The following is a 15,508-nucleotide window of genomic DNA, read 5'->3' as shown; positions in this document are numbered from 1 at the left end:
TGTAGAAACAAAAACTGGTAGTGGCAAGTTTTCCCGATGCATTCTAAAATTACCGAGATCTCGCGAATGATCACTCTTGAAACAACGTCTCTGACTGCACAACTAAATCTGAACGCCTCCAATCGCGAGTCTTGAACACTTGCACCATGAAAGGGCCGTATTAGAACAGAGGTTACGTAGGAAGATATGACAGGAGTAACCTCTGTGGGAAGAGAATGGTGTGTCCGTGGGACGAAACTCTAATTTCGGCTCTTTAAAAGGCCCAGACCCCTGTTCGGATCCACGACACATTTTTCTCAAAGCATGTACAGTTGGTGATTTACTTTAGAGAACATTCCAAAAAATTATTTTTTCCGATCATTTTCGAAAAGAAATTATTTGGAGGAAACATGCCAAGTCCCCAAATATCAAATGTCCTTTCGCTCAGTGGGTGTTCTGCTTTAAGAAGTGAAACTCGGCTCAGTTCCACGCCGACGCGACAAGGTTTTACAACGAAAATGAAAATGCAGGCCTTTGCATGGCCTTGTTTCGCTATCTTCCCACCGTGGTAAGCATGTATTTAATCTGATTACCTGTTACTCATCACAACGGGCGTGTTGCACGTTTGTATCGTTTACTCTGAGTCAAACAACTACAGCACTTGTTTTCCTTTCAACTAAACAACTTCTCTTGTAATTGGGGAAATATAGTCAGCTAGTGTTGGAGGGAAATGTGTTAGCTGCGTATTTTCATCAGCGCTGTCAAAGTCTGTTACAAACTAATGCCAGGACAGCTGTGAGTGAGTTATGTTTGAGGCCGCGTTCACCAGTGATACAAATTTAGTACGCGTTTCACAGGTGATACAACAAAGTGACGGAAAGACGCTAGACAAACTGGTGCCACCCTGGTCAAGATGAAAAAGAGTCTTTCGTGAAAGAAGCCAAAATATATGTGGCACGTCTAACCAAAGGACGTTAGCATGTGGTGCTTATTATTTCCTTGCCTTTCGCTCGGTATATGAAAAATCGGGGAGTGGTTCGTTTGAAGTCTTGACACGTTTTGTAACTAGCGTACATACCCATGTATCCATCTATCCAGTGAGCTAAAGCAACAACAGACAGATATTTGCACACAAACACTCAAGAACGCGCACACACGCTCGAAAGCGTCCAACGTTAAATCCACTTTCACTTCTAAACCAATCTAATTTTGCTTCTTCAATATTGAAATAGCTTTGGCATAACGGCGAACACTCTATATGTTTCTATATGTTCTCGGAATCAGTTAACACATTGATGTATAAAATCCAGTAAAGCAACCGACATTACCATATGAAGTTAAATATAACAAGACAACGGTCGGATGAAAGTTTCAGTGTCACACATACAGAGCACCGCGAATATTACACGGAAAGTAAATATCGACCAAGCTATACACATTTTCTGAAGAGTGAATACCCATTTTTTCAAGAAACCCCTGAATTTATAGATCCGTGAAGATCTGGGTTACAATTAGTCGGGTGGGTGGTCAAGATCACTGACCTGGTTGACACATCTCATCCAGATGAACCAAGATGAAATAAAATCTGCCTCTGTTTTGTTTGTCACGTTCAGAAAATATCTACTTGTTATCTTAATGAGGTGCAGAATAAATTGTAGTTATAAATCGCATGATCTTCAATCCTCTCCATGTATTTTATACGACCATGTCTCATTATATTGCTGTGCCGGGTGCTGAATGTCCCGTCAGCTGTGGACTCGTTTCCCCCAAAACATATAGCAAATCAGCCAGCATCAACACAACCATGCATGCTAGTGGATCATTACATCCAAAAGTTTCTTTGAACCCTAAAAAATATATTCCTTTTCGTTTCATCTTAAGCCTAAATGCTTAAACGGATCTGACAGGCTGCGGTTTAAAATTATAACTTACCGCTCTTGAGGCAATCCCGCTGACGAAGCTCCTTGAGAACGCCCTGCAAATGTAGGAACTCACTGACTTTTGACATGGAAAGAAGGCATTAATATAGTGTGCAAATGCAAGTCAGTAAGATTTGTACATATCGATAAACACACATTTACAACTATGCATTAATAGTTATTTATCAATAATATGTCATTATTTATCAATAAATGTCTGCAAACAGTTTAATCGTTCTTTATCTTTGAATAATTACATGTGATATGCTTATTGATATTTCTTTAAGTTGATATTATCAAAGCTAACAGGATGAATATGTGCCAGCGCCTATCGTGCATGCATCCACAAACCCAACTTTTGTAAATGAACCTATTTGGGACCCCGTATACTTTGTTCGTAGCATGTACAGTAAACGCTAAAGGTGTCAGTGTACGTTTCAGGCACTAACGTCAAACGTTCACCTTGATATTTGTCTTGCAGCCGTGACAGTGACTTGAGCTACTATTGGCAAATCAGTCGCTGACTCTATGCATGTTATAGTAGGTCAAGCAAATAGCCAGTGTTTGCACGACTGTCATGACTGATATCAAGAGGTGTGTGATGAGATACATTTGGCCACTTGAGACATGATTACAAGCATTAAAAATGCATAATGCGTGTGTACCTTAGTCAAATGTATGCTTTTTTATGACGTTTTTAAGTAGCTGACCCAAAATTTCACGCGGAATATAATGTAGATATGGGAATAACGGATTTGTGTTTTCTCTCTTTCAGTTTAATTGTATTTCAATAAAAGTAAAGAGGTACGTTTGAAAGAATGTTTAAATAGATTATGAATATGCTAATAAGCTTTTGCAAAGGGTGGGGGTGGTTGATGATGATACTTATGGATTTGCATGTACAATGTTAATGACTCCTCCTCCAAAAATAAATTTACAAAGTCAGTGACCCCCCTGCTTGTCATGTACAAAATCAGCGTGACCCCCCTCCAGAACATGTGTCCAAAACTGATGATCCAGCTTACCTCCCCAGAACAAAATGGGTGACCCCACACCGACTCTACCCCGACACACACACACACACACACACACACACACACACACACACACACACACACACACACACACACACACACACACACACACACACACACACACACACACACACACACACACACACACACACACACACACACACACACACACACACACACGTAGCCATACACTCATATAATACCACTTTGAAAGAAATATTTTACTAAGAAAAGGTCCTGACTTTGGCCTTAAACTAAATCAAAGGAGAACATGCTTAAAACTCAACATAATACGAATATATTATTTTGTAACTAATTAATTATGTATTAATTATCAAACAAAGAGCCTGTGAGCAGCTGCGCTGTATATCGGCGTTAATGAAATTTTAGTACATGTAATGCTATAATAATTCATTGGTTTCTTTTTAACCGTCTTTTTATCTAACCTTTCCCAAGCATATGTATTACGGTATTTATGTTATTAATCGGTTTTGTCATTAATCGGTTGTGACAGTTCTCCTCTATTTCATTTTATTTTACGTAAACCCGTTAAAATCAGATAGTTTTTTTTTTCTCACAAAAGGGAATTGATTTTAACGAAAATTCTCGTTTCAGCAAACAATCGAGACTGGTTATTGCCTGGTGTTTCCTCGTTCTGGATGTCTTAGATCAGAGATCACTGAGACATATAAAAGCTGTCATGTGACTATGACATCCCTAGTGCTACCTCGTCTTGCTCTGAAATGTACCTGTTTATGGCAGGTTGTGTCTATCCAAACATTCCCCTCACTACTTTGGATAAGTTATGCTCACCTCGTTGCATGCGCGATCAACCCGTTAAAAGTGATGCTGTATTCACCTCTTCACACACACGTTTCCGTGTAATCTCAAAAGATGGATATCTGGTACAGTGTCTATATTGACGTTACGGCAATCTGATAAATTCTGCATAGTACATATGTCCGTGTCATTATTCCGGCATTTGTATTTTGACCTTGACCTTGTTTTCATGCTAGTCCCGAAAGGGTTACAGATTTTACTCGATGACTTCACCTCAATACGCCTTCATAAATCAATCTTACGATTAGAAATCTGATTACACTCACTTGATCTTTAGTCACATATCACACGTAAGTGATTCACGTATCCCGTTCCATAGCAGACGACAATGCTATGTACCTGTAAGTAGTCCAGGTAACGTTAGAGAGTAAAGTGTTCCCCTCAGCGCCAGATAACCTTTGATCCTGTTGTAACTTCGGCTTGTATTTTACGAAATGATCGAGTACTTTGAGGGGCAATTCAAATATGTGCATTTAACTTCAGTTCGTGATTTTTACAAACGTTCCGGCAGTACAATGACGATAATGGCTCTCCGGTTAGAGATAGGTGACAGTTCACAATTAACGTGTTTGTTAACTATTTAGTCATAAGCACTGAGATTTGCCGAACATCTCAACGGCGTTCACGGCGGTGACTGTTTCAGATGACGCGGTGCTTGGTGAGTGAGGGAGTGATTGATTTACTCTCTGTTTGGTCTCGAGATAGCCGACTGTCAATTTCCTTGTATTCGACTTCGTGTTATCAGAATGTCATGGTATATCCATGGTGGTACACTTCTGTGGAGGAGGATGATGCATATTTAAATCGAAAAGATATCAGGTTGCATAAAATATTTCTCAGGCACTTTTGTTTCAAAAGTGACAAAGGTGGTAGGACAATATTTTAAATTTTTGATAGAAAAAAAAACGTAACGAGGGGGAACACATTTTTATGTTTTTTCTCTGAGAAATACAGCTTGGGAAGTTTAGCACGTGTGAATGAGTTGTAGATTGAGTTACACGCGTTCTTAGAGACAAAGATTCTTGAAGTGGACAAATGAATGATCGGGACGCGGCCAAGTCAAATATTTATTTTTACAAACGGCAATAAAATTTTGTGACGTGCACAAACAGAAAAGACGCGCAGATGCCCGGAAGCATCTCACTTTTTTATTTAGCCTAATAAGGTCGTAATATATGCGCGACCATCCGGTTTCGCGTCTGTGCTTTCCAATGATCTCTTGTTGTCTGCAGGTATACGTGGATGAATAACAGTAACGTTTTTTCTCACAATCACCACCACCACAACAAATACAACGATAATAACAGTGATGATAATGAAATCAATAATGATAAAAATGTCTATTTTCACCCTAAATCAACTGTCTATGCTGTGTTTATGTTATGATCATATCACTATATAAAAAAAGGAAATAACGTATCTAAGAGTATATACTATCCAAAAAAGAAACGCATAAGCGATTTGTATTTTAAAAAATCTATGAATTACCTATTGTGTTCAAACAATCGTCAAAAAATGAAACAAAAGTGTTGATAACATGATTTTACACAATTGCACAAGTCAAAAATCGATTTCACCTGAAAATGTTGATTTTGATGAGATTTCTTACAAGGATTAGAAAGGCATGGCCACAACCCAACAGGAATCACCCGTCTGTTGAAATTGTGCGGCAAAGAGCATTCACTGTCTGGCAATAAAAATCCGAATAATTTTCAGAAATTGTCATTTCGTTTTCAAGGCGTTTCAAGGTACACGGAGCATCGGCATTGAAAGAATGCATACTGGAGATTACCAGTCTTTTGTTGCCAAGCGCCTTGATGTTAGTCTGAGTAGGATATGATGGCGTGCAGCTTGCTGCAATCAAACAGGTATAACACATGACCGTCCCCGTACAGGCAGACCTCGAGTTACCACTGCAGCCCAGGATCGGTACATCCAGGTACTACAGATGCGTGATCGTACTGCCACGAATGAGAGAGCACAGCAGCAAGGGTGCCTGGATTTCAGAGGATATCCGGTCAAAATGATTGAAAGAGATTGGTCGGAGACCTAGGAAGCCTGACGTCGGGGTCGTGGTACGTCGTCACCAACGTGCTCAACGTCTCCGTTATCTAAAAGCCACCACTTGGTTGTATAGACATTTCCTTCTTCTAAACTGGTGTTAAATTCCATGAACTAAAATCTATTTGTGGACGAGTTATAGATGTTTGAAAATACAACACGTTGACAACAGATTTCTCGCCTATGCGTTTCTTTTTGGGGGTAGCATATCTTACAATGATGTCAAGACAGCCTATCGTAAATTGTTTGCTTTGTTTGTTTTTGATTGACATTAAGTGCTTTGTGTTGTAGTTCAATACTACCGATACCACAAGCAAAGCTGAAAAAACGGTGCTTTCTCAGATAGCAAACGGCCCTTATCGATGACAACGCCATTTGCTAGAAGGTCGGTTCTACTTATCATCGTATACAGCTGTCTAAAGATTAGTTTCTTTTTCACAAATATTATCGGGCAACATATATCGCCTTCAGCAGGCAGAACGATGTAACAATCGCGATTTTCAGGTCACAAGTCAAATGTGATAAGTCATTCAAAATGGCTTTTTGTCTAAATTGCTAAACACGTAGATAAGCAGGCTGTATAAGAGTAAGCGATCTATTTGTGTCCCATGAAACAGCGTATACGCAAGGGTTGACACATGGGGAGATCGGTGTCTAGCGTTCGCAGTGCGCAAAGGGTAGATAGTCAACAGAATGTCAGGCATTCCTGCATATGATGGTAGGAATTTAGCGCTGTTGTTCCACACTGCTGAGACTGGCGCGCACACCCGTACAGAAACATTGCTTCTATACGGCTTTTGCTGCCATCAGCAAGATCATATGAATTTCTCTTTGTGCTCACAAAATGGCTTTTTATGATAAAAAGTGAAAAGTATCATGTTGTGGCCAACTATGCATACCCTCTCAACGTAATGTTTCTCCTTTTTACGTCTCCAAAGTCAATGTAATCTTAATGAGGTACTTAAGAGAGGAAGGTTGAACCGATCTCAAAAATAAATACAAGACGTCAAAGCCAGATGATTACCAGCTTCGATTCTTTGCCGAAAGAGAATGCATTGAGTGACACTGGCAAGATACCGGTGAAACACACATGGGTCAGACACCAGGCGTTCGCTGAAAAGGTTTTCCCCCCAACGGTAGTATGTAACCCTCCCACAATTTGCACAAGAAAGTGAGTTTTTGTTGCCTGATGACATCTACTCCTACTATATGTGACTGACTTGTACACTGTGTTCCACGCCTCGATACAGGTTTTAAATCAACGCTCAGACTGTCTATTATAAATGTAGAATTTATATCCTTAGATTTGTGTTCATGAACTGTTGCTTCACACATAACTTATATCGGACCCGGGTTTTACGACGCTTTGTATAGTATGCAGCGTTATGAATACTTAATGTGCTTAAAGTTGGAGGGAAACCCAAAAGAATGCAGGTGTTTCATGATGACAAGTTTGGTGAATCTGAGAGCATGGTAAATATAATGGAGACAGCAGACATAATAGATGGTACATTGTTCACCGCCAACCGCTTCTCTCAACTCCCATGGAGAGAATAAAGTTTGACGTGTCTCACTCGAAGTTTGTCCCACATGAATCATTAGGGCCATTCGTGTGTGTGCGCGCGCGTTCGTGTGCCTGTGTGTGAACGATTTTCTCAAAGTCCAAATTGTCTCTAAGTAAGATCTATGGGTCTGTTTTGAAATACAACGAACACACTACACACTTCAGTCTATCATGTCTTTTTCTTTGCCAGTGTCCGTATTGCCACGTGGTTAAAGCCACTATGGATGTCGCCAAAACCGCGCAGTTACTGTAAGCAATACATTCTCTTATGTAACGCTGATGGTGCCATGTCTGTTTTTCATATTAAACAGTAACTGGCTCCTCAGAGCTTTCACGTCGTCACGTTGAGATCATTGTATCTTGTAGTTTGCAACTGTTGTCAGTTTATTATTGTAACGGGTCCGCCCGTTCCTTCACGTCCGTCCTCTAAGTTTTCAGTATTTGGTTTTGTTCTTAATGTCTAAATGTGTGTGTTCCTTTGCAAACAATACAAGAATAATACAAAGAACACCCGTCTTGGTTACAAGAAATTATCCATTGAGAGATCAGAGCTGAGATATACATTGGTATGGAATGAATGTTCTCCTCGTTGTTTATTTACAACTGCATGGGATTTCAAAACACGTCTATCATATTCCTAATGACTCGAGCATCCCTCAGGCATACATAGTGTTTGTGTTTACGTCTTGTCCCGTCTAAGGAATATATGTATTTTATCACACCGAAACCATCTAGAATATGAAAAACAGATATGGCACCATCAGCGTTACTTAAGAGAATGCATTGTGTTACATAAGACTTCAGTCTATACCTTTTTTCCGGGATGTGTCGTGTGGTGCTTTCAAGCCTTGAACTCTTGAAGACTGAAGTGTCTTCGATTAGTTTTAAAAGGACCGTCAACACATGTCTCCCTGCTTAGCCCTCGGCATTAAATTGCCAAATAAGGACTAGTCGGCCTGGAATCAGTACAATGTGTCTCAGTAGTATATTCGTACCATAAAACCAGCTTAAGTCTGGACTAGAACAAGCAGCCACACACACACATGCATGCATGTCGTCGTATGAACGAAGTTTTCTTAAATGAGACGTTAAACCTCATTTCACCTCAATTCACCTCAACACTTGTCTTAGAAAGAGTTTCCACCATTGGACTTTGTTCCCCTCTGATGATGTATGCAACACTTGATGCTGTGTATTGCGTTGTGTTATGTGATGCTGTTGTTTTCTATCCAGCGCTATCTGTTGGGTAGTTACCGTAATCTTAAACAGGTATAAGAACGAACATATGCGAGATCGGCAGAACATAATACTGAACTGCGAAAAAACAAACATAGCTAAACACCATATATGACTCAAGTCGTTGGAGGGCATTTAGAAGTGATCAACTCAAAGGTTTCATCAGGAGTAATAATATACTCCGAAAGGTTCTGTTCATCATATCAACGACAATGACATACGCAAAAATCACTTCCTCATTTATGAATCGATCACAGAAAACAGACAAGAGGTATTAGCGTGCCCTGTGTCCCAGGCAGCAGCGCCACTCCCTTGTTCATTCACTGTTTAAACCATCACTGCAGCCTGTATGTAGAATATAGTATAGATAACAGCATTAGTTCATTATTCCATTACAGTGTAAGTTTACTGCAAGATAGACACAGCGGAACACAGGAGAACCGCCAACAGTGTTACTGGAAGCTGAACAGAGGAACAGTTGCCAGCGCACATTAGTAGACGTTTGTTTTCTATATAATGTGACACTTCATCATCATCAGTTAGTTCCGTGTCATGTTCACGCTTGAGTCAGACTGACATTTGAAGTTTGAGAGCAGCATAGTGTAGGTAGGTAAAGACATCGTGGGGGATACCAATACACACATAAATCACGGCATGTGGTGTTGTGAAAGATTACTTCAGCACGGCATTACCGATGCGTGAGGGAGACACTGTGAAGCAACTTTGAATATCTATTTAAAGCAGAACAAGAGGAACTATTTGATGGGCAACACATGTGGTGTATGATGTATGCAAACAACACAAAGGCGTTATGTGCAAAACAACGGAGAAGGTGATATATGCAAAACACAAATGAAGGTGGTATATGCAAAACAACAAATGACATAAATGAACCAACAAAAAAACAAAGAAGGCGATTCACGCAAATCAATGAAGGACATATGTGCAAAACAACATAGAAGGTGATTTATATAAAACAACAAAGAAGGTGATATATACAAAACAACAAAGAAGGAGATAAATTCATATGCAACACAAGAAGAAGGTGACATATGCTAAACAACAAAGGCGGTATATGCAACACAAGAAAGAAGGCGATATATGCTGAACAACAAAGGAGGTATATGCAAAACAACAAAGAAGGTGATGTATGCAAAACAACAAAGGTGATATACAAAACAAAAAAGAGGATGATTTATGCAAAACAACGAAGGAGATATATGCAAAAAAAACCAAGAAGGTGATATATGCAAAACACAAAGGAGATAAACGCAAACCAACAGAAAGGTGATATATGCAAAACAACAAAAGAGATATATGCCAAACTGCAAAGGAGATAAATGCGAAACAACAAAAGAGATATATGTAAAACAACACAGATGTAATATATGCAAAACAACCAAGAATGAGATAAATGCAAAACAAAATAGCAGTTACATATGATGTGTACACTGTATACACGGGAGATGAAATGTGTTCATCGTCCAGTTCAATATTGCTTCTATATAATATGCAGCGACAGCGTGTGTCCCTTGAGACACATAAAGTGACCCCGATCCGAATAGTCTTCGTATCCCCTATAATTCCAGTTACAAGGTAGCGTATGACTACCAGGAGATGCAACCACCAAACATCCGGGTAGACGATTTATGAACCGCTGTGCTGCTGATGTTTCGAAAGTAACACAACCGGTGATGTATGTCATACAGTACAAGGGGTGTGCGCAAGGCTGAACACCAGGGGATATACTCAAAGTAACACATGATATACACAGCACAACATGTCACATTTGGAATGTAGAACCAAGGTGATATAAGTAAAGCAGGACAATAACCCGCACATACAAAGTATAAAAACATGAAAATCAGAACAAGGGGTCATGTATACAAAACAAAACAACAGAATAGTATGTGTACAATACTCATCTAAGCAATACATACACTAAACCAATCATCTATAGATCTACACAGATGTGTTGGACATTCGTTGTGGTACTGCTTTCCGAACAAATTAAAATTTCTCTTGTTTATCTATTGTTTAAAGCCACGCTCGGCAAAATTCCAATTATAGTTTGTATACGTAAATGAAGTCGCTGGCACTGACCACCCTATCCAATTAGTTCTTCTTTCCAGACAAGCATGAGTCGCGGGGGATCTGCATTCTTAAAGGAATTTACACGGGAAGCAGTGACGTTCAATAGATATATTCCTTTCCAGACATATTCATATTTGCATTCAGAATACACGCGTTTATGGAATCGGCAAACCCATATATTTTTTTCAGCTCGACATATTCCCTCTGATAGTAAAATAAGTTCCCGGACTACAAAAAAAACGGCAGGTGGGATTATACCTCACGACGAACGACCCAAGACATAAGAAGATTTATAAAAGCTCGTGTCGCTATGAGTGTTATTTCCGGTGGAAGGGGCTGATGGGAATCAGCAGGAGAAGATTACTTTGACAAGGTGGAGGAGAGAGGCATCTCCAGGTTCTCATAGTACCGAGGATTGAATAGGTGCTTATAGGACATGCTTAATTGTGTCGGCCACCCTGTCATATCGGTATGCAGACATTGCTGTCGTGAACGTATCCCAATCCTTATAAGCAATCGAGCTGTTGCTCGGTCAGTGACCTGTTGCACAAACGGAACGTTCTTCACAGGATTCATAGGCGTTAAGACATAAGAGAGTGAATTCAGTTTTACGACACTCTTAGCAATATTTCAGCTATATGGCGGTGGCCTGTAAATAATATAGCCCGCACTAGTTTCTGTAGTGATCATAAGCATGAGAATTGCATCTGCACAACTGGGATATATATATGTGTCAACCAAGGCAGCGAGCGTGACCAACCGATTCCATTAATAGCTTGGGTCACTGAATTATAGTCAATCCTAACCCGCATCCTTACGCGTCTGTTAAGATATAAAGTGGTTTTATACGTCTGTATTTGAAGCTTAGAGGCTGAATGGTTACATCATTTGACACTTTAAAAGTTCTATTTCGCTTTGGCTAGCTGATTATTTCTCGTTCTCGTTCAACGTAAGAATTCTATCTGGGCAAATTGCAAAATCGTGAGCTTTAGCGGAATTGATTCGGCTCCGAAATTCTCTGACTGAAATCATGGCATAGTTCCAGATTTGATTTCGTAACAAAGGTCTCTGACCCAGTACAACTTCTGAGATAAAAATCAATCGCTTTTACGAGGCATGACGATAGGCAGGTTCGCCCTTTACCCCGTTAGAGAACCAAATAAAACCAGGCAGATTATTCAAGATAAACGAGTGTAAAGGCTGGCGCAGACATCCTAACTTTGTGAGAAGCATGTCGGCCTGCAACAGCACGTGTCACACCAACAGCAAAACATTATCACGTGCACGGAGGCTTGGCCATAATGATCCCCTGAAGCTATTTACATCAGATCGTTGTTGCTGTTTTCTCTATATTTGGTTACACAATTAACAGTACATTTCTACATCCGTGTCATGGTGTACGACGTGTAAGCATTGTGCAGAATCTAAAGCTTGTCAGTACTTGCAGTGTACTTCCGAGAAAGTGGTACTTTGAGGAATATCTGCCACCAAACATTGATATGGGTCACGTGTTTAGGAGCAGGTACTTCTCACGAGACTGCGTCATGTCTCGAGACTTCTGACATAGGGCAATTTGCCAACAATCTGGATACAGTCTCCCAAGAGTATAGTGTTTTATGATCTATTTCTATTTGAGACGGTTAACTGCTTAAGCGAATATGGCCAGTGAAGAACTTGATTCTTGGAACAAAGTCAGGACATTGGTATATCTCCATATACGGCATTTGCTATTTCCTAAAACCAGCGTTTTTATCGCAAAAAGAATTGATAAAAATACGCAAGCAATACTTGAAGTGCATGCTTTGGACGCACAGGTTCTCATAAAAAAGCAAGACATTTTGAAATTATCCAGGATTGTATGAAAATTTCACGCGCAAAACATTTGGATTGCATATTTTTTATTTTATTTCTGAATGCCCTCTTACAAAACCTACCGCGAACACAGGTTATGTTGGTTTACACCTTGATATCAGCAAGGTCATCTGGCTGAAGAATAATCCCAACTGACCCCAGTCGACACACACAAAAAACTATTGATGCTGTAGAAGCACATGACACTGCGATCACAAGGATAACAGGTTGGCACTACCCATAATGGTAATGGTGGCCATTTCAACCACCCGATCCCCATTTCAGCAGATTCCCTGCGAAATGCTCTTGTATCACTGACCGAAAACTGACCTTTCACCGATGATATTTCTTCATACACCCAAGACGCGTGCCCTTCATCAGGCCAGATACACACAGGAACGCTGGGTGTTGTTATTCTGGAAAGGGTGTTGTTATTCTGGAATATAAACAACCTCATAATGGTCTCATCACGCAGGAGTACCAGCCGATATGAAGTTTACATTATCTAAAGAGTTCTACCAATATTTATGAATATGATGAACACTTTCACCTTGACCTTGGCAAGAAATTCCCGGAATTCCTTGCGCATGTCGGGCGCTACCTATGGTGCTAGATACGCTCACCTTTGGGTGAACACCCGACATCATGAATGTATCATCACTATTTCGATAGTGATTCATAAACAGATGTTCGTGATAGTCGGAATTGTACAATAATACTTTGCTTTTAGCAGGCAAGTCTCACGTATGTGGAAAGGTTTTTTCGCTTGAATATGTGATATAGAAGTGAGTGAGTGAGTGATTTGAGTTTCACACCGCACAAAGCAGTATTCCAGCTATATGACGGCGGTCTGTAAATAATTGAGTCTGGAGCAGACAATTAAGTGATCAACAACATGAGACGTGTTCATGCGAATCACCAACACGGTATATTTCAGTATGATCATTTATTTCTTTGGGCGGTGGGTACAGCGTTCACTCGTCACGCCGAATGCCCGGGTTCGAGTCCCACATGGGCACAATGTGTGCAGCCCATTTCTGGACCACCCCACCCTCACCACTCCCACATCCACCGTGATATTGCTGGAATATTGCCAAAAGTGGTGTAAAACCAACTCACTCACTCATACCATCGGAATGTTTCATCTGTGACATCAAATTTGTTACACTACGCAAAGTTTCAAACATGGAGTTCGCCTATTGAAACAGTGTTCCAGTCAAACACGTAATACCGTCAATAAACACAGTACCTACAATCAAGTTGTTCCCCCCGGGTACTGAATACAACCAGGCGTATGGACTCGAAGATCATGGACTATGAACTGTGGTTACACTATTGTGAAGCATACGTTGTTGTGGAATTATAGCAAATATTTGAGTGCAAAAGCATAGAAGCACATTATTTGAGGTCGATTACTTCAACCTCAAGAGGAAAAATCAATAGATATTCAATTAAGACGTCGTCAGCCAATGGAAATGGAATTAATATAAACAATATTCGTCTGTTAACGTCAGTTGATGTTTAGCTAAATCGAATGACGAAGTGATTAGTTCTAGTTACCGGAAAATTCCATGAAAAATATCGCCATCCACTGTCTTGATCTTCAGTCTAGACTTGAAGAAGTGGATTATTCTTTTAGTAAATAACAAATATCACAAGTAGATTCTAAGCTTGTAAATAGTATGTCTCACAGTTCCTGAACCGCAATATTTCCCCCTCTACCTAGCCCTTTCTGCAATGCTAAAGCCCTAAAAGGACTACCTAGCCCTTTCTGCAATGCTAAAGCCCTAAAAGGACTACCTAGCCCTTTCTGCAATGCTAAAGCCCTAAAAGGACTACCTAGCCCTTTCTGCAATGCTAAAGCCCTAAAAGGACTACCAAGCCCTAAAAGGACTACCTAGCCCTTTCTGCAATGCTAAAGCCCTAAAAGGACTACCTAGCCCTTTCTGCAATGCTAAAGCCCTAAAAGGACTACCTAGCCCTTTCTGCAATGCTAAAGCCCTAAAAGGACTACCTAGCCCTTTCTGCAATGCTAAAGCCCTAAAGGACTACCTAGCCCTTTCTGCAATGCTAAAGCCCTAAAAGGACTATGTCCAGATTGCCTCAGGTTATGAATCACTGGCACCCTTTGGTTGCCACATGGCATGGTACTCCATTTGTGTAGATCGATGTTCGTGCAGTTGATCACTGGCACGTCTGGTCCAGACTCATATAGACGATATATTGCTGATTGTGGCGTAAAACTAAACTCACTTACGTACTGCAAATAATGCATTGTGCATACTCTCTTTGGCTTTGTATGGTTGGTTTTTTTAATTCTTTTTGGTGGAATTAACGACGTATTCATTTTGACATTTTGCTAGGAGAATGTTTGTGCTTTCACGCCGGGGTTACATACCCATAAACGGTATGGCTAAGGTTGGTTGGATCACTGTGGTCACCAGTAAATAACTGAGAATGCACGACACAGTCCGGTGATTGATTTCATGAGCAACAAACGTCATTGGGGAACGAAGTCCCTCACTTCCCTCATACTCGCATTTTACAATCATATATTGATGGACATCCATTTTACACTTTATGTCTATTAACATGGTGGAAATGCACAATATTTTATAAAGATTCTATGACAGAATATTTTATTGAAATATTGAAATGCTACTCGTTCCACATCTTCAGTCTGCCAAGGGTCACAATGATAACGAAGGTCCAAGACCAGTATCTTGTAAGTGTCAACAGATAGAGATAGGCTAATCCAATTTATCGTGTACTTCACTCGTGGTCACACTGATATCGAATGTCCAAGACCAATATCTTGTATGTGTCAGCAGATGCATCATGTCTTTCGCTTGTCAACGCCGTTGTGGTCAAATACGTTATGAAAATCTTTATGTAATTCTGACAGATAGAGTAACCTAACTTCGCAGTAG

General features: G+C 40.2%; 1 protein-coding gene across 4 annotated transcripts in view; it reads right to left on the bottom strand.

Moving 5' to 3' along the window:
* The window catches only part of LOC137294187 (ectonucleoside triphosphate diphosphohydrolase 8-like), a 48,762-nt gene extending 44,757 nt beyond the window's left edge, over positions 1-4,005 (bottom strand). The window contains exons 1-2 of one of the 4 annotated variants that reach the window (XM_067825183.1): positions 3,746-4,005; positions 1,912-1,954 (exon numbers count right to left, since the gene is read on the bottom strand). The gene's annotated coding sequence lies outside the window, so the exon portion shown is untranslated. Of the gene's footprint in view, positions 1-1,911; positions 1,955-3,745 lie in introns of those variants that run through there. The other 3 variants (XM_067825180.1, XM_067825182.1, XM_067825185.1) reach the window with 3 other exon arrangements.
* Between the last annotated feature and the right edge of the window lie 11,503 nt (positions 4,006-15,508).

Source organism: Haliotis asinina, chromosome 8 (assembly GCF_037392515.1).
Source record: "Haliotis asinina isolate JCU_RB_2024 chromosome 8, JCU_Hal_asi_v2, whole genome shotgun sequence".
Classification (NCBI taxonomy): Eukaryota; Metazoa; Mollusca; class Gastropoda; order Lepetellida; family Haliotidae; genus Haliotis; species Haliotis asinina.
Note: the sequence above shows the minus strand (reverse complement) of the source record. Positions and strands in the feature narration are given on the sequence as shown.